Source organism: Eutrigla gurnardus, assembly GCF_963514095.1.
Source record: "Eutrigla gurnardus genome assembly, chromosome: 15".
In the NCBI taxonomy this organism is placed as follows: domain Eukaryota; kingdom Metazoa; phylum Chordata; class Actinopteri; order Perciformes; family Triglidae; genus Eutrigla; species Eutrigla gurnardus.
Window position 1 is genome coordinate 3,248,229 of NC_139938.1, and position 20,438 is coordinate 3,268,666.

Sequence of the window (20,438 nt, forward strand, 5' to 3'; positions counted from 1 at the left end):
CAAACAATCTATGACCATATAACCCAACAACCCACTTCTCCTTTCCTTTCTTGGCTGATTTCTGAAATATCTGACTCTTTGCTCTGGTTTCCCTCACTCCATTGTCTAGCTCATCACGATGCAGTTCCAAATTCTGAGTATACTCAAAAAGCTGAGCAAGATGAAAGAGCAACCTCCCTCTTGCATGTTAATGATATATATTTTGGTCATGGAGGGATTGCACTCAATGTAAAACTATCTCTCACTCAACAACCTGCTTTGTGTTCCTCCCACCCTAATGATGTGGGACTGATTCTTTCTGCTTCTAGTGTAAAAATGAATGTCAACCCAGATAAACCACTCCCAAAGAAACGCCAGTATCCCCTTAAACTTGACGCAGAACTTGGAATTGCACCTGTGATAGAGTCCCTGTTAGAACAAGGCATAATAATAGCTACCTCCAGCCTCTGTAACACTCCCATTTTGCCCATACCAAAAAAACAAATAAGACAAGTTATAAGACCTCAGTGCAGTTAATGACTGTGTTAACCCTATTTTCCCTGTAGTTCCAGATCCAACCACTATCCTCTCCTCCTGTTCTGTTCATCCCAGATCCCAGTATTTTTTTTATTTCAGTCACGCTGTAGAAACTACCTCCTCCATGGTACTGAGATCTCCACTAAACACTATTTGCCCCCCACTCTGTCTCCCATGTTGTCTTCCGCTCTGCAACATTTTTCCTCCTCTAGACAGACTTGTTATGAGTTCACCCTTCTTTCCAAACCTAACCTTACTATTGAGTGCTGATCACCTCTTAACTCTGTTTCCCTCCTTCCTTTCCCTAATTGATGGCAAGCCATATAGTTGTGAAAGTTGATCTTAGTTGACCATTATGCTCACCCCGTCCCGATCCACTAGACAAACCACTTGCAAAACCTGAGTTAATTTTGTTTGTAGACTAGAACCCTAAAAATCCGTTTTAATTTTTCAAGATTCCACTTATTTTTCCAGAATTTTGTACTTTCCGTTTTAATTTTTCTAAATCCCGGTTTTGTTTAAATTTTTCTAAATTCTGATTTCCATTTTAATTTTTCTAAATTCCATGTTTTCCCATTTAATTTTTCCCAAATTCCGTACTTTCCGTTTTAATTTTTCTAAATCCCGGTTTCTGTTTAATTTTTCTAAATTCGGTGTTTTCTGTTTTCCATTTTTCGGACTTCTGTGTTTTCCGTTTAAATGTTTCTAAATTTTGTTTTCCGTTCTCATTTTTCGAAATTCTGTTTTCCGTTTTTATTTTTGAAATTCTGTTTTCCGTTTTCATTTATAGAAATTCTGTATTTTACAATTTTATAGCATTTTTTTTTCATCAAATAGTGTCTAATCGTGTAGGTGATGAATCAAAATAAAGACATTTCTAGCAGCCCCCTGCCCCCGACTTTCGCCGTGTCTAAAATCAGCGTATCTGTCGATCCACTCACCGCTATTTATGTTTAACTTTTCAGACATGCTGGATGAGGCGGTGTTCCCGTTGATTACACTAAAACACAATAGAGACTCTCCGCAACGTTTTGCTTAGGTATGGTAACAAACTCTTATAATGTTCGAGAAAACAATGATTTTCAGCTTTTGACAAATTCCACGTTTTACAGGTATACTTGTCAGATTTTGCGATTCAGTCAATGCGCATAGTGGGAAACAGAGAGCCCTACATTTGACTCAGGTTATGCAATTGGTCCCCTTTTTGAGACCCCAGAATTTACGTTACAAGCTGCCCCCGACACCTCTGAGCGCTCTGCCTGGTTGTGTTGTTTTATGAATTGTGGAGCTCCTGCGACGGCCGCGCATTAGCCACACATTTCCTGCTTCCTCAACTTGTTTGTATGACACATGGTGTGACTCACAGGAGCAAATGGGGAATGGTTGCTGCAATAAGCAGATTTACGTTGCTCCTGTTACGTCCCTAAATTCAAACAATTTCGTCGACACAAACCAAGAAGCGCATTCCCCCCGTGAGGACTCTTTTGTAAATATGCAGATTGACTTTGTACAAAGTCATATGTTCACATGTTATTGTTATTGTTTTTTTTTAATCATATGTTTTCAACATAGACTGAAGACACCACAACAGTGACTACCCTGCTCCTCAGAGACATTGTCTGCCTGTTTGGGATCCTGCGCTGCATTAACAGCGACAAGGCACCCATTTCAACTCCTCTATCACACGAGAACTCTGCAAGGAACTGTGTTCTTCTGTCTAAGCTCTGCACTAACAGGTGATTGCAGCCCACACGCCTCCCACTGACGGGGGCTGTCACAACCTTCAGCCTGGTGATTTCAACCCTGAAGCAGTTCAAGGGAAGGAACGCTCTCCAGCCCAGGTGGACCGGTCCATCTCAAATACTGCTGACCAACAACACTGTCATGAAGTGTGTGACACCCCACATGGATCCACTCTTCACACCAGTGAAGATCAACAGCCCAGCAGGATGCAACATGGACCAGTGAAGATCAACAGCCCAGCAGGATGCCAACATGGACCAGTGAAGATCAACAGCCCAGCAGGAAGACAACCCGGAACGGTGCTGTTCTGACCAGATGCTGATGGACGACACCAACATGGCTGCTGCTTGTGACCGGATTATCACTTCTGTGGCTCCTTTGCAGTACCAGTATTAAGCAATGGGGACAGAAAGTTGCTTTGGAAGATCCCCCTCTTAATACTGAAACCACGGAGCTACCAAAAAAAAAGCATATTAGCAATATCTCATCCCTCCTTAAATGCTCCATCCTTCAACAGAGACGAGAAACTCTTTCTCACACATGACCAAATTATTTCTACAAACACTTTTATCAACCTGACTAGAATGGTAGCTTATCACAGCTCAAATTCTACCAATTGTTATGTATGTGGATTCATCCCACATAGCACAAATGAAGGCCTCCCCCTGATGGCTCTGCTCATTTCTGACTGCGACACGTGCCATTTACTTCACCTAAATACACACACATCTTACACCCATGAACTGTGCCCAGTTACACCTGAACTGAGACCTTTACCTTGCAAAACATCCACAAGCAAGTGTCAGGCATGCACTGATGTCCCTGCTGCCATCCCTCTTAGAGTAGTCCCACGACCATTAAAGTGGTGCATTAAAGGTAACGGAGTTGGTCATGACATGGGACATTCGAACTGTGACTCGCTGTTTTATCCAATACCAAGAAGTTCTCCCAGAATATGGACTTCGGACTACAGCCCTCCACCTACAGCTTGTTCTACACTTGACATTAACTTTTCTAGGTTAGACACAGCGGATTCTTTTTGCTGCGTCCTAGCTGGAAAAGGGATGTACTGGATATGTGGACAAAAAGCATATGAATATCTTCCTAAGGGTTGGAGCGGAGTGTGTGGCCTGGGCTACGTAGTCCCAGCAATGCGAGTTGTAGATAAATTGCCTACAATTCCCTCAGGATTAAGGTCAACAAGATCTAAACGAGATGTGTTAATCACCCACTCACACACATATTGGAGCCTTCTATTCGGCATGCTTATTCCCAGTTATGGTGTATTGTCTTCCCTGAATCAGATAAGAGATCTTTCCAAACGTATAGAGGATTTAGCTAATACCACTTCCCTAGGTTTGTCTCTCTTATCAAAACAGCTGGCTGCAACCCGTCTAGTTGCCTTACAGAATAGAGCAGCTTTAGACTATCTTTTAGCATCCCAGGGTGGTACTTGTGCAGTGATTGGTGTTGAATGTTGTACTTATGTGCCAGATTATAATGCTAGCCTTTCTAATGTCATTACACACGTTAAACACATTGCTGATGAAGTGCACACCAGCGATATTAGTAGCCCTTTTGAATGGTTGGAAACACTAATTTGTCGTTGGGGTACATATATAGTTCAATATGTTTTTGTTGGTATAATCTGTTTTATATTTTTGTTGTTATTTTTTCTTGTATCAGAGCAATGTGCAAAATGATTACAGCTAAGGTGACTACTAAAATGTTGATTCAACGAACTACTCACGACGTACCTAAAGAATAAAAAATTTTTTCGAGGAATTGTGTAGAATTGATGTATTGTAATTTTCTTACTTCACTTGATTACATTTTCTTGTGTATTTAGTGTTGTCCTATAGGACAAAATGGGGAATTGTAGGAGAAAATGTACCTTACAATTCTTATTTGTATCTCATATAATGTTCCTTTCTCTCGGAACATCAAATGTCCTGCTGAGCTGTTTTTTTTATTGTGTTTAACCCTTGCTGTCTTGATGAAAAGACTCTTTGATCTTTCCCTCTTCCTGAACTGTCTCCGTAACATTTGTCTCACATACATTGATCAGGGCCCGATGGATGACCCCTGTAGTGACATCGTCTAGCTGTCCCGAGAACAGTCACACCTTGTAGACATCCACAGATGTCTCTTCCTCTGCAGAGAGACATGTGTTGATTCAATGCAAATCATGACGCCTTCCCTTTTGTGGTCCCGAATATTCTGTATAAATCCACCTCGGCCAGGCCATTCGGGAGACTGGATCTTCATGGATACACTGTGAATTTCTTTTCTCCACTGTCAGTGATTAAACCTCATTTGAACCAGACACAGAATTGGACCTGAAGAGTTTTTCTTCCACAGTAGCATAAATAAAAATGTGTTGGCATTTGCGCTAACCTTAGCTTGATAGTTAACATCATACGACCTCAGTGGCATTCGCAACTCATTTGTAACTTAAACGTCAAAATTAACTAACTTAGTTCAACATGATTTGCAGACAATCACCGTAATAATTCAAGCACAAAACACAACATAATCACATAAACTGAGTACACAAATATGACGGACTTACCAATGCTACGACGACGACGTTCAGTGAAATGTGAATGCCACTCCTCCTTCTGATGCATCGCATTTTGATTGAAACTCAACAAGAACTCTCCTCAAAACCATGACGAGATATTCAAAGGGAGAACAGCGACCTCTTTTTGGGCAAATTAAATCAGTACGTGGATGAGAGTGACTAAACCGAGAAAAAGATGGCAGGAATGTTCCAAGGATGAATACTGTTGTACATCATGTGATAACTTATTTACTGGGCTGGAAGGTACAGCATGTATGTATCCCTGAGGGATGTTTATTTTCATTAACTACCAGCTATCAGACCATCTTTATTCCATCACCATGATTTAATAGGACTGCTTACTATTTCTTTATCTGGTGCACCTTGAGGGGACGGGATAGGGGTTTCAGGATAAAAAGAAAAGGCGTCTGTAATCATTCCCAGGGGCTAAGAGGGTGTTTACTTGAGCATCGACACACTCCCCTGAAATGACGGATTGCTGCCAGCATTAAATGGCTAATTCTGAACTATAATCAAAGTCTCTCACAGAAGGCTGGACATGATGTCTTTGGATATGAGGAGATACTTCAACTGTGTGGATCTAAAAATACATTTTTAAAAATGACAAGTCCCAGCAAATGTGCTGCTCATGCTTTATCACAGTCTTTTGTTTTGATGTGAAAGTGAGTGGGGGGGGGGGGGGGGGGGCATATTCAATCTCTTAGCTTTACTTCGATTTGGATTTTATTGTAGAAGATGTTTGGAGTAATTATATGGTAATTATTTACCCTTTTAAAACTCTACAGAACCACAAACTGATCACTCAAATTAAGTAGATATAAAGAATCGGTGCAAGCTGAATAAATAGTATCATCATCAATACACTCATCATGTAGGTATGCTGCTTTAAATAATTCATGTTGAGTTCAATACAAAGTCCAGTTCACATATTCACAAGTCAGTGAATATTGAGCGACTGTAAAACGAAGCCGATAAGTAAGCGGTGGGTTTTACCTTAACGGCCTCCACAAACCAGCGGAGCAGCATCGCCTGGATCTGGCCGTCTGTCAGCTCGCTGTTGGCTGCTTGGATCTTGCTCTTCACCGTGTCCTCCAGCAGCAGGCGCCGCAGGCGCCAATAAAAGAACTGACGGGATGTTTGCCATTCAAGGATATCCTGCGATAAGCAAATGACAAAAGAAATAATAATGTTATTGCATCGTCTGTTATTAGAAGCTACTATCACCTACGTTTTGCAATTTATTAAATGTCAACACATAATTCGGCGCATTTCATTCTTTGTGAATTTATAGGGGACTAATTTTCTGCCCGTCTCAACCAATTCCTGGGATGTCACAATGACATAGTACTCATTAGGGAAATCAGACTATCTGGCAAAAGAGGTCTGTGCTGTATATTTGGCTTGATTTGAGAAATGGCTGTTTATTTTGATTCCATAACATCAGGCTGTGGGTTCATAAAACAACTTACAGGATATGCAACGGTCTGTGTGTAGGAATCCTTTCATCTGTTGTGAATGTACAAGTGTAACACTGTTTATTGTAGGTTAATGTATGTCACAGAAACCTCTCACACTGTAAAGCAAGTGGACTGACGAAGGGAGGATTTTAGAACCCACTATTACAGATTCCTCTGCAGATGGACTTGAGTTGACCATGCAGACCACTGCATGTATTTTGGTCCATGCATCCCCGAAGTGAACAAGAATTGGATTTGTTGTGTTGACCATGGAGACAGTCTCTCAATCAGATTAAAGAGAGAACACACATTTTTCTCATTGTCCATCCAGTCGACTGTGTCTCTCTTTTCCAGTGTTTGGCTAATTTTGACATTTGGAATGCTAAGAGGTACAATCTTGGACCTGGTAACCCTATCCCCCCTTTCTCCCTAAGGGGCACATCATTTACTCAATTTGATTCATGCTTTTTTCCCTTCCCAGAGAAAATGTTTAACTATATTATCATACCTCCTAAAAATGTCACATATTGCTTATTTTAGAACTTAAAACCTTGGAACTTGCCTGCGTTCATTTGTACTCTACAAATAATAATAATTTTGAAGTTAACTTCGACAGCCAACAAGATTGTTGGCCTGTAGCACATAGGCCTACCTCTGGTAAACCACTACTCACCTACTAATACTCTATTTTGTTTCATTTCCTTCCTGAGAGGCTGCTGAGCCCCTCACACGTTGGAGGGTGATAAAGTCAAACATTAGTAAATGTTTAACTACATCATCATACTGTGAGGACAATAGGTTCAGATGGTTATAAAAGGGACACTCACATAGTTTTTAGTCAATTCATATTTATATTTTCTGTTATTTTATCTAAAAGAATCACTGCTGTGCTCTAGTTCTTCCATCAGGCAATACAGGGGTGTAGTGGCCTCTTTACGCCACAAGAGGGAGTATTCCCCCTAATGAGCAACCCTGTCAAGAGTAAACAGTATGTATTCTGCATCCGGCTGGACAGAAGCATAACTGTATTGCTGTGTTTTCTCAGGTGTAAGAAAACTGATAAAATAGACATATAAAAAGAGTAACACCACAGAGTTATAGAGGTGGCGAGGTAGTTGGCCGAATATTCCTGCACTGTTATATGATGTTTTCTGTCGGTTATCCCCGTCACTCTGAAGCCGAAGCTAAAGCTAAGCTAAGCTAACTGCACGTGATGAGCCACGTTATTAGCTAGGCCAAGTTACTGGGATATATAGAGAACTTACGGTGTGTTAGGTGTTTATATGTTTACACCAAAGCATAGATATGGTGTCAATGTAAAAGAGCCAGTGATATTTGTCTGTATATGTTAGAGTAAAGATGGTTGAATGTTAATACACAGTAACCAGGTTATAAATCCTAACACTTCATCATGGTGGTAGACAAACATCTCAATAAACACATCATTTAAATAGAACAGCGTATTAACGATTTATGGTCAAGATATTTTACTATGATGTGGAGAGATATCTATAGTGCCTACCTTGCAAACCATAAACAAACACTGAACCAACACGTGAAAACACGTGACCGGTAAAGGACAATCAGCAACAATCGCGTAACGCCTGAGGGCATAAATAATACAACAGGGCCATCTATTGGCCAAAATAGGCAACTGCCTTACATTTGTATGTATGTCTACTGTCTACTGTCTGAGACAGTGTCCATCCTACCGGAGTCAAATTCCTTGTATGTGTGCATACTTGGCTAATAAAGCTGATTCTGGTTCTGAATCTCCCAAGCTGATGTGCTGCTCCTTTCTTGAGTCTTGCTGCAGACAAATGATAGCCCGACTTGTCACTTCATCGACTATTCATATTAAAAACAAGTTAAAAAAGTAAAAAAAAATGTCTATTCTATTACTTAATAACTAAACTTAAACTAAATTAATAACTAAACTTTTTTAGACACAATACAATGACTTTATGAATTTATTTGACATACTTTAATATCACTTTTTAATGGAATACTATGTAATGACTCTTATAAGACTTGTTATAACATACTATATCGCGACTTTGTTGTCCTGCAATATAATTATTTTTTCACATTTTACACCATTGATTTTTAAAGCCATATTATACTATGACTTTTACATTTCTTGACAAAACATACTATGATTTTTTGTATTACTTTCATCATACTATACGACCACTTTTATTCAATATGCTACATTATGACTTTTTGAGATGTACTATTTTAATTTGTTTTCCTCGCATACTATACAATGTCTATTTCATGAATATTTGACATACTACAACTTGTTTTGACATACTATGAATATGAATATGCATGCATTCTTTATAGATTTTTCAATAATGCATACAAATGGTCTGTCTCCTTAATTTCTGACCACAGATGCAAAGAGGTTGTACAATTAAATTCAAAAACTTTATTTGTCCCCGAGGGCAATAACAGGCACACAGAGTAGCTGTACAATAATATATGTTGACACAAAACAAAGCAAGCAATACTGTACAGATTGAGATGATATATACAGATTTACACAGACAGATATCTACTAGAAAATAAATAATAATTCTATAAACTATAAATAATCCGAAATAAATCCTGTGTGTGTGTGTGTGTGTGTGTGTGTGTGTGTGTGTGTGTGTGTGTGTGTGTGTGTGTGAGAGGAGCTTCCCAAAAACAACAAAAATGTCCTCTGTGCTGCTCGGGAGCCGCCTCACCCTTTGGCTGGTGGGTGAGGCGGGTGGTGTCATCCTTCTCATCTGGTCCTGTAGTCCTCCATCCTTCTCATCTGGCCCTGGAAGATGAGTCTAGGTCTTCCACATGGTTTCTTCTTGTTGGAAGTCTGGTGCAGTGTGTATAATCCTGAAGGTCTGAAATTATATTATAAACAATGGAATACTATTCTAGAAAGCTCCTATAATAAATACATCCCACTGATGTAAAGTTAACTTTTATGTCATTACTGGTACTGTAGTTTCAGGAGATTACAGAGATTAGTCTCTGTAGGAGATTACTCACTCAGTCCACTGGTCCTGTAGTCCTCCATCATTCTCATTTGGTCCTGTAGTCCTCCATCCTTCTCATCTGGTCCTGTAGTCCTCCATCCTTCTCATCTGGTCCTGTAGTCCTCCATCCTTCTCATCTGGTCCTGTGGTCCTCTATCCTTCTCATCTGGTCCTGTGGTCCTCTATCCTTCTCATCTGGTCCTGTAGTCCTCTATCCTTCTCATCTGGTCCTGTGGTCCTCTATCCTTCTCATCTGGTCCTGTAGTCCTCCATCCTTCTCATCACCAACTATGACTCAGAAGGTAAATCTTTCAAAAAGAGACACGCTATATTGCCATGAAATCCGGTGTTCCAATCACTTCCATGGCCACAGGTGTATAAAAGCAAGCACCTCGGCATTCAGACTGTTTCTGTTTCCTCTCAGGAGCTCAGTGAATTCCAGCGTGGTCCTGTGATAGGATGCCACCTGTGCAACAAGTCCAGTCGTGAAATTTCCTCGCTCCTAAATGTTCCACAGTCAACGGTCAGTGCGATAATAACAAAGTGGAAGCGATTGGGAACAACAGCAACTCAGCCAAGTGGTAGGCCACGTAAAATGATGGAGCAGGGTCAGCGATGCTGAGGTGTATAGTGCGCAGATAGAGGTCACCAACTTTCTGCAGAGTCAATCGCTACAGACCTCCAAACTTCATGTGGCCTTCAGATGAGCTCAAGAACAGTGCATAGAGAGCTTCATGGAATGGGTTTCCGTGGCGATCAGCTGAAGTGATCATCATCATCCTCTTCATTGCTGTCCTCGGAGATCCTCTGCCTCTTCACACTTACCTGTGCGTCCTCTTCTCTGCTTCTCTTTGTGGACGAGCTGCAGCCTGAGGTTGAGGGAGTGGAATCTTCTGGCCCCTGAGGAACCAAGGATGGATCTTCTTCAGGACGGCTCACACCAGAAGGGACGGAGACGGAAGGACAAAAGGGAAGGCGACCGGGAAACATCTCTTTACGAAATCCCTGCCAGACGCTGAGAAGAGTTAACTGCTGAAGTCTGAAGTCATCATCTTCGTCTTCATCCACTTCCTCCTCTTCATCCTCGTCATCAGAAGCCTCAAACATGAAGCTGTAGCCAGAATCATCGCTCGTCCATCCATCGTCCTGAACGTCCTCCTGCTCGCTGTCCTCATCTTCGGAGAAGTCTCCAAAAAAACCCAACCTGACCTACCTCATCCACGAGTCCATACTCACGTCCACCTCGTGCAGGACGGCCGATGACGTCGTTGGCACCAACTGAGGGGGAAGAAAATTCAAAGTATAAGGATTTATCATTGATTTAAACCAAGCAATAATCCTGTTTAAATTAGCCAATGTTAAAATTCTAAAAAAATAAATAAAAATGTTTTGACTTCACACATATATAGTATAAGTATATTCAATATGTGGCTGAAAAAGAGTTTAAAAATCAATACATTTTTGTGATCGGAAACTAAATGATTGAAAATATGAGGCTGTTTATTCTTCAGTTACTGAACAGAGATGAAAACAGCATTAAGATGAATTAAACCAATAATAATAATAATAATAATAATAATAATAATAATAATAACAATTACTATTATTTTAGCTGTTAATATTAACATATTATGTATACATTATTATAATACCCAATACAAAATATACCAATATTAATAACTATATTAAATATAATACAAAAACATGACTGTAATGATATGTTATTATTATGATTATTATTAATCATAATAATCATAAAATGGTGTAAATATTCATGTTGTTGTTATATAGCGATGTAAATAACCTCAATAATACTATAAATATGATTGCAATCATCACTAGTGATTACTTTGTGCAAAGACATGTATTCTGCACCAAAGAATAGTCGGGACTTCAGTTCTTCTTCCAATCTCCCAACGCTAACACTGATAACAAAAGAGAGCATGCTTTAACAGGTGGCTCAGACTCCAATGAGAAAACATGCACTTATAGGCCAACTATTTTACCTCAACCAGATGCTTACATATTATTTTTGGCTAAATAGCAGAGCATTTTGTTCTTATTATCTAAATCTTACTTGTTCAAGGTCATTCGGGCTGCAGGTTTTAACTGAATACACACGAGGCTTTTCTTTCCTAAAGGTTTTTTGAAGGCATCAATAGTAGTAGATGCTCCTCAGACACAAATCATGGGAATGCTCTTTGTTTAGTCAACTATATAAAAAAACAGACTGGGAAAGTCAACAAAAAGGTCCTTCTAACCCTAATGCTGTAAACCTCATACATGGACCAAATGGCTGCTCTCTATTGATTGCCACCATTAACAAGCATATGGTTCCAGCCACAAACATAACGCAGAAACATAATTTATCAGATGTGAGTATGATCTACATGATTCTAAATACTGAATTAACTACAAGGGAGTCTGTTTGGTGAGCCACACTTTGCTGGGGGACACTAAGTAGAAGGTAAGCTCAGATGATACATTCATTATAATATGCAGTTGAGATTCTGTTTCTTTCAGCTGGCTTTGATCTCACTACTTCATTGAAAATGAATAAATGTCCAGAAAAAACACACAATACTGAACACATGGCAGAAAGAAACTAAGAAATCTGAGCAGAGAAAATTATGGTGCAACAGGCAGTTTGACATAAATCATCAAAACAAAGAAAATAGAAAATAAAGCTATTGATCACATGAACTGTGATCCACTCACAGTATCAGTGGGCTTTTCTGCATACAGCTTTGAATATCAAACGACTTCAGTCAGAAATGAACTTGACTGATGCAAAAATACAGACTTACTCCAATGCAAGGTATTTACACATGTTCTCGTCCATCTCGTGGCTGTTTATCAAACTCAATGAGTGGGCCAAAAACACAAACAGTCTAACTCTCGAAGTGGAGAAAAGGGAGCTGCACTCTCACCCCCTGATCTCCAGCAGTCGACTCTTGCTGGTGACTGAGAGGACGTCTTCATTCGTTCCGTCGAATGTTGACAACAAAGAATATCTTCAACAGGAATCATTTTGTGACGAGGGGCTACAATTCTTTGAGGGTCCGTCACTGTGGTATTATCCAGCCACCGTGTTGTCCTTCTGTAAAAAAGAAAAGAAGAAAAAACGACAAGTTTAGAACGGCCATAAATTGTTCTCCTTTTTGGCATACGGGACGTGGACAACTCATAACGCACATAACATTTAAATCAGCAAATGTAAGAAAACCATGAGTGCATCATGTAATAACAGATTGGCATGTAATGTAAACTATGACGCTCAATTAATCTTTTAAAGGTTTGATACGTAAACATGCTATTTATACACTTTTCCAACATGTATGCATCTTAGGAAATTGGGATGCTTTTAGAAAAAATAACGTAAACTTGCCCTGAAAAAGTAGAAATACCTAATTTCTTGGTGACAAGTTATGAATGGAAAAATGCGTCTGAGAAGTGAAAGTCACATTTCAGCTTTACAATGTCAGCTTTGCTACTGTGCTCCATGCTGTGGAACACTTCTAAAACGTGTTAAAAGCACAGTCATTATTTGTAATAATGGATATTTTCATGTTTAACTACATCATCATACTGTGAGGTCAATAAGTTCAGATGTTTATAAAAGGGACACTCATATTTTTTATTTATTTCATATTTATATTTTCTGTTATTTTATCTAAAATAATCACTGTGCTCTTGTTCTTCCATCAGGCAATACAGGGGTGTAGTGGCGTCGTTACGCCACAAGAGGGAGTATCCCCACAAATGAGCAACCCTGTCGAGGAAACACAGCCCATACACACAGTATGTATTCTGCATCCGGCTGGACAGAAGCAGAACTGTATTGCACTGTGTTTTCTCAGACTGTCCAGTAAAGCAATTGAATGAAGCCACACGGCGTCTTTATTGAAGTGTGCAACATCAGCCACAGCAGAGAGTCAAAGGGCTGGTGGCGCTGTTTCAATAGGCTGCTGGCTGTTTCATTGTGTTCCGTCTCTATCTGGACTATACACAATGGACGATTAAAGCAGTCTTGCTTACTTGAACTTTATTGCATGAGTGCAGTCATCATCTCACAACTGTAACGTTATCTCAACTGGTTCGCGAGCGCGGTGTAACCTCTAGATCAGTCCCCCATACAACAGTACTTAAATAAACAGTCCTATTGTTACACTGGCGAGGGAGACGGTCAAAGAGGTGTTTATGTATGAGTGCGTCCACTTCAGCGGGAAATGAATAGTGATAGTCATCAACTACTTTCAAGAATGTTTCCTGAACCACTCCTGAACCAATGTTGCTGTATTACAGGAGCATCATCTTACAATGCTCCATAAACACATCCAGTAAGATCCGTCAGTGCAGGCGTGCTGCACAGTGCTGAATAAGATCATATTTCAACCATTTGGAAAACAATTCATAGAAGCTAAATGTAGGTATTTTTGTTAAAAATCAAAATGCATTCCTGTTACTCTAGATTTACAGTCAATATATGAGAAATATGCAGCCGTTTAGCTGCAACAAAGTTAAACCTCAACATGATGAACGATCAATTCAAATCATTTCGAAAAGGAAAAATGGCAATTCCTCACAGTATTTTGCATGCCTGTAGCACATCCCTCCACTGGTACACCCCTGGCCACAATTCTTACAAACATGTGGTTTCTCTCCAGCATGCACCCTCATGTGATACATATACATGTGGGGTTCTGAGTGAATTCTTTTTGCCACAGAAAGTTGCAGGATTTCATCCAGTGACTCCGCTAAAATCGAAGAGAAACATTTTTCCCCCCAGAGTTGGATTATCTATGATTACTTTAAATTTTAAGACAGTTTCTCATTTGTAGATATTTCCAAAAATGTTGTTAGCCTTTGTAACAGATGTGGATAGGGCATGAAAGGACCCAAGGACTTGTTTTCCAGCATTTTACATTATTTTAATATTACAGTATGTACGAAGAGCTATTTAAATTGGCAGGAAAACATTGAAACTCAACAACAACTCTCCTCAAAACCATGACGAGATATTCAAAGGGAGAACAGCGACCTCTTTTGGGCAAATTAAATCAGTACGTGGATGAGAGTGACTAAATTAGGCCAATGCTGTCTCAAAAAGATGCAGAAAAACTCGTCCATGCATTTGTTACCTCAAGGGTGGACTATTGTAATTCTTTATTATCAGGCTGCTCTAATAAATCTCTTAAATCTCTCCAGCTGGTCCAGAATGCTGCAGCTCGTGTTCTGACTAAAACCAGAAGAAGGGATCACATTTCTCCTGTATTAGCTTCTCTGCACTGGCTCCCAGTACAATCCAGAATAGAATTTAAAATCCTTCTCCTCACTTACAAGGCTCTTAATGGACAGGCACCATCATATCTTACAGAGCTCATTAAACCCTACTGTCCTCCTAGAGCACTACGCTCTCAGAATAAAGGGTTACTTGTAGTTCCTAAAGTCTCCAAAATTAGAACAGGGGCCAGAGCTTTCAGCCATCAAGCTCCTCTTCTGTGGAACCGTCTTCCGGTTCTGGTTCGTGAGGCAGACGCTGTTCCCACATTTAAGAGTAGGCTTAAAACCTTTCTCTTTGACACCGCTTATAGCTAGGGCTGGCTCAGGTTTGCACTGAGCCAGCTCTTGGTTAAGCTGCTATAGGCCTAGACTGCTGGGGGATTATAGTGACACACTGAGCCTCTCTCTCTCTCTCTCTCTCTCTCTCTCTCTCTCTCTCTCTCTCTCTCTCTCTCTCTCTCTCTCTCTGTATGTTCCACGGAGTCCCTGTGCTCTCTTGCCTAGCAGGTCTCCCTGGACCGTGGTGGAACCTGATCCGGACTGCAACGATGTTGTGGTCTTGTTTGCCTCGATCCCTGCCTCACTTTGACAAGCACTCAAAACTTCCTGCTGCTAAAGGCTTTGTGGCCGACAGCTTCTATCCCGCCAGTATTTTTAATTAAAGTAATTGACTAAAATCGGCATCTCTACTGTCACTAACTTGACTACTCCCGGGAGTCTGGCTATGCTTTCTGGTCCAGCAGAGTCCAGAGTTCCTGACTGATGCAGACTGCTAACTGGCCTGATGCTGGAAACACCACATTGTAGCTCCACCTGCCCGCTGTGTGACTGCTCAACTACTCCTGCTTTTTGGTCTACAGGCGACATTGTTGGATGGATCCATCTCGGCGTGGCTGTGCCTGCTGCCATGGACTACCACTGTTGATACTATTGTTACTGTTAATACCACCACTACTGTCAATGCTACTATCTCCATACTACCAACACCAAATGCAGTTGGAACCCAAGGGCCTGGGCTGCACGAGATTTCTGCCTAAAAGCCTATTAAGGCAGTTTTTTCTCGCCACTGTCGCTGTAACGCTTGCCCCTGGGTGATGTTGGGACTTTGAAATTGTGTTGACACTTGACATTTTGAGCGTATTCTAGTCCTGCTCAATGTGTTAAGTGTCCTGAGATGACTTCTGTTGTGATTTGACACTATAAATATAAAATTGAATTGAAAATTGAATTAAACTGAGAAAAAGATGGCAGGAATGTTCCAAGGATGAATACTGTTGTACATCATGTGATAACTTATTTACTGGGCTGGAAGGGACAGCATGTATGCATGTTTATTGACCTTACAAAGGCTTTCGATACTGTTGATCACTGTCATCTCCTTAAAATCACTCAGAAAATTGGCTTTAGTGAAAACGTGGGTAAGTGGATTAAAAGCTATCTAACAGACCGTGTTCAGTCAGTCCAGTTCGGTACAGTTATATCCGACCCCGTCACTCTGAACAAAGGGGTCCCTCAAGGGTCAATCATTCATCTAAATGCACACCATCACAAGAATCCATACAACTCTCAAATGACTTTCTTCCTTCTGGACTGAGCCGTGAAAGCAAGACCATACAAGGATGCACCAAACATACCCTGCCTTTAGGTGGGAAGCTGCACGGACGTAAGCTGACTGTGTGTGTGACTCGATTCTGTCGGCTGTCCTGCAGGATCATTACTGTCCCCTCAGGCTTCCCATATTTTTCTGTGATTCAAGGCCAAGCTGTGGAGAGTGAGTGCGTATGTTATATCAACTGCACACAAAGCAACTTACTTGGCCATCGTGTCCGCAGAGAGATCATCAGGATTTTTCACTTTTGTGTCACCTATAGGTAATGAGAGAAGCACATTTTACAACTTGTTCCACCAAAGAAATGAAGATGCAATGTATAATCTCTATTAAAAAAAAAGTGCCTGCATTCATATGCAGAACCTTTTGGTACAGGAAATGTTCTGGTTCCCGTTTGTAGTCAGTGACTAATCACATTGGCAGGCTTTGGATGATTGCAGGTAAACAATCCATGGGAAGAGCAAAAAGGGGAACACACTGGCCGAAGTGCAATCAAGGCTTTAACTTTTTATTGGTTTAAAATGAGCTTGTTAACTTGCTACTTGTGAAACAACCCAGTTGAAAACGTCATCTCTCAACTCCAACTCCAGTCTCGCATCTCAAGTTGCTAATCGGACTGTAAACAATGAGCAACACACAGAAAGGGAAGTCTTGACTCTGGATATCTGCAGGTTAATCTAGCTAGCTAGCCAATCAGTTCTGAGATTGTGCACAGAACAGTGTCTGTGAAATAAACACAAAACTACAATATGTTCTAGAAATAGATCAATGTTAAGGCCATATTACGTTATTACAGAATGCAAATGGTGAGCTAAAATCGTGAGGATGCAGTGATCAACATTTTATTTTTTTAATTCATTAAGTAGACTATTTCCCATTATAACTAAGCAAACTAATACATCTCCATCACAATCTCAATTTCCTAAACTATAAATAAAATATGTCTAGTTACATGTTGTCTCCCGTGACAACCTTTATTTACCATGAGCTCGAAGGTCCATAGCCACCACCCTGCAGTTGATCCTGCTGCATATGACTGCCTGCAAAGACACATACGGAAACCATTTAATCAATCAAATAGCGTATAGCAAAGACGCTGAAATTAAAGAACAGCTCCATAAATATTCTATTATGAACATGCACTGAGTTTCTAATTCGTTATGAGGTATTATGCTCACAGTGAACACCGCCCAGGAGAGTGCAGAGTGTCCTCCTCCATGAAGCAGAAGCAGCACAGGACCATTGGCTCCACTGCAGAAAATTCTGAAAATGTTCAAGGTAGTCAAGGAAATTCAGAACATAGCCGTGCAAGAATTAGCTGCTCAAAATACAATACACATGAATTGCATAAAGTGCTAATTTTCTATACTAAGCTGAAGTTAGACAGCACACTGGTCTCAAGAAAAGGCTAAATCTGAAATGACCTAGTTGGCTTTGAATGCTCTGGGTGATTTCCACACCAAAAGTGTCAAATATGATATAAATATTTTCTGACAAACACAAGAAGGATATATCTTTGCCATTTTCATTTTCCACCTCAACATCTTCCATGGTTTCAAAGTAGTGACTCCAGGGCAGGGGTGAGAAATCTCTCTTCCGTCCAGGTCTGTATAGAAAAAAAGAGCAAAAGTGTAAACCAATCTCATATTGCAACAGGATAATTAAAACGGTCAAATGCTACTACATCGAGTCCCAAATAGATTAAAGAAGATACAGATTAAAGATTGATGATGGGACACAAGTAATGCAAACAATAAATTGTGAAATTCAGTAATATATTATTATTATATATATATTATTATAGACTGGTTACCTGTCTGTCTCTACATGTCGGCCCTGTGATAGACTGGTTACCTGTCTGTCTCTACATGTCAGCCCTGTGATAGACTGGTTACCTGTCTGTCTCTACATGTCAGCCCTTTGATAGACTGGTTACCTGTCTGTCTCTACATGTCAGCCCTGTGATAGACTGGTTACCTGTCTGTCTCTACATGTCAGCCCTTTGATAGACTGGTTACCTGTCTGTCTCTACATGTCAGCCCTTTGATAGACTGGTTACCTGTCTGTCGCTACATGTCAGCCCTTTGATAGACTGGTTACCTGTCTGTCTATACATGTCAGCCCTGTGATAGACTGGTTACCTGTCTGTCTCTACATGTCAGCCCTGTGATAGACTGGTTACCTGTCTGTCTCTACATGTCAGCCCTGTGATAGACTGGCGAGTCCAGGGTGAACCCTGACCATCACCAAACAGGACGCAAACATTAGACCTGTCTCTTTGGAGACCACTCACCCTTAAATTTACATTAATATCTCCAGACACTGCTTTTCGTGTAATGAATGCTCCTGACATATCTAAGCTCATGTCGGTTAACATAACGGATCAAATAGTTTAACCTAAAATACATAATTATTGTTATAATGCTTAGGTTGCATTCCAAAGCTACGTGCTAAAACTCTGGCATCCATGGCAGCAACAGCTAGCTTAACTCCCGCTAGCTAACGCGTTGGCTTCAGCAGGCCTTTGAACAAACTGCGGAGACGCAGAGAGCATCGGTGGGATGGTGGAAGCTATAAAAAGTAACGTTAGACAGCACGCTAAATCATCCTGCTTCACTGACATCTACTGGATATGAAATCAACTACAACACACCAGTGTTTACTACATCTCTTATGATTTGAAAATGCTCTTAATGTAAATGATTTGCCCACTGAAGATTGTGCTCATTGTTAGAACTCCTTCAATTTGGTTCTTCATAGGAGGTGACTGTGAATTACTTTGAAATGTGGAATGGTGATGTTTTTATGTGAGTTTGCGCTTGAAACTTAAAAGCTTGTAACTTGCCTGCGTTCATTTGTACTCTCCAAAAGTAATAGCTTGTTAATAATAATTTGGAAGCTAACTTTGACGGCCAACAAGATTGTTTGCCTGTAGCACATAGGCCTACCTCTGGTAAAGCACTACTCACCTACTAATGCTCTCTTTTGTTTAATTTCCTTCCTGAGAGGCTGCTGAGCCCCTCACACGTTGGAGGGTTTCATCCCCACTCCAAAATGCCACTAATACGAAGCAAAATGACTTAGTGGACTAAAGCGAGCAGCCAAGACGAGAAAGGCTGCATCGGGGACACTCGTCTGGAAAAAGATCCATCTTACAATGACGAAATCTGCATTGCTGCGTCATTGTGCTGTATCCGAGCTGGATTCGAACCGGTGAAGACCGGGCCAGAGTCTCCTGCGCATGGGCATTGCGCACTTATTCTTTAAGCACCTGCTCTAACCACTCGGCCACCGCGCGGTGGTGTAATATGAGGTCACTAGAACCTTTATTTACCATGATCCTGCTGCATATGACTGCCTGCAAAGACACATATGGAAACCATTTAATCAATCAAATAGCGTATAGCAAAGACGCTGAAATTAAAGAACAGCTCCATAAATATTCTATTATGAACATGCACTGAGTTTCTAATTCGTTATGAGGTATTATGCTCACAGTGAACACCGCCCAGGAGAGTGCAGAGTGTCCTCCTCCATGAAGCAGAAGCAGCACAGGACCATTGGCTCCACTGCAGAAAATTCTGAAAATGTTCAAGGTAGTCAAGGAAATTCAGAACATAGCCGTGCAAGAATTTATGGAAGACTAAACATGACTTAAGTATAAACAAATAAATAAATAAATGTATAAATAAATACAGGAATAAATAAATAAATGCTGAAATGCATAAATAAATGTATAAATAAATACAGGAATAAATAAATAAATGCTGAAATGCATAAATAAATGTATAAATAAATACAGGAATAAATAAATAAATGCTGAAATGAATAAAAAAATAAATAAATGCATAAATAAATAAATAAAAGAATGAATAACAGAATAAATAAATAAATAAATAAATAAATGCTTTATATTTATTTCTACATTTCTGTTCACCTACATTTATTTATTTCTGTATTTCTGTGTCCATATGTTAATGAAGTAGGAGGTCCTAACCTCAGTCAACAGCATGATTGGTTACAGGAGCTTGCTCGATTCGGGCCTACTACTCCTGCCTTACTAGCGGAGCTGATTCCTGTACAGGAATGTTGCTGGCTACTAGCCCGCCCGCTCAGCTAACCGTTAGCTGCAGTTGTTGACATTTGTTATTTATGTAGCTCTGGTTTAGTAATGGCATTTTTTGTACGAGCGATTGCGAATGAATTACGATCATTAGCGAACGATTTAG

The 20,438-nt window shown here is 40.2% G+C and overlaps 1 long non-coding RNA gene across 1 annotated transcript; it reads right to left on the bottom strand.

The window, feature by feature from the left end:
* Nucleotides 1–16,405: 16,405 nt before the first annotated feature.
* Nucleotides 16,406–17,480, bottom strand: LOC311026333. The gene is made up of 3 exons (XR_014598469.1): nucleotides 17,388–17,480; nucleotides 17,192–17,249; nucleotides 16,406–16,465 (listed from the first exon to the last, which is right to left on the bottom strand). It is a non-coding gene; the product is annotated as an uncharacterized lncRNA (long non-coding RNA).
* Between the last annotated feature and the right edge of the window lie 2,958 nt (nucleotides 17,481–20,438).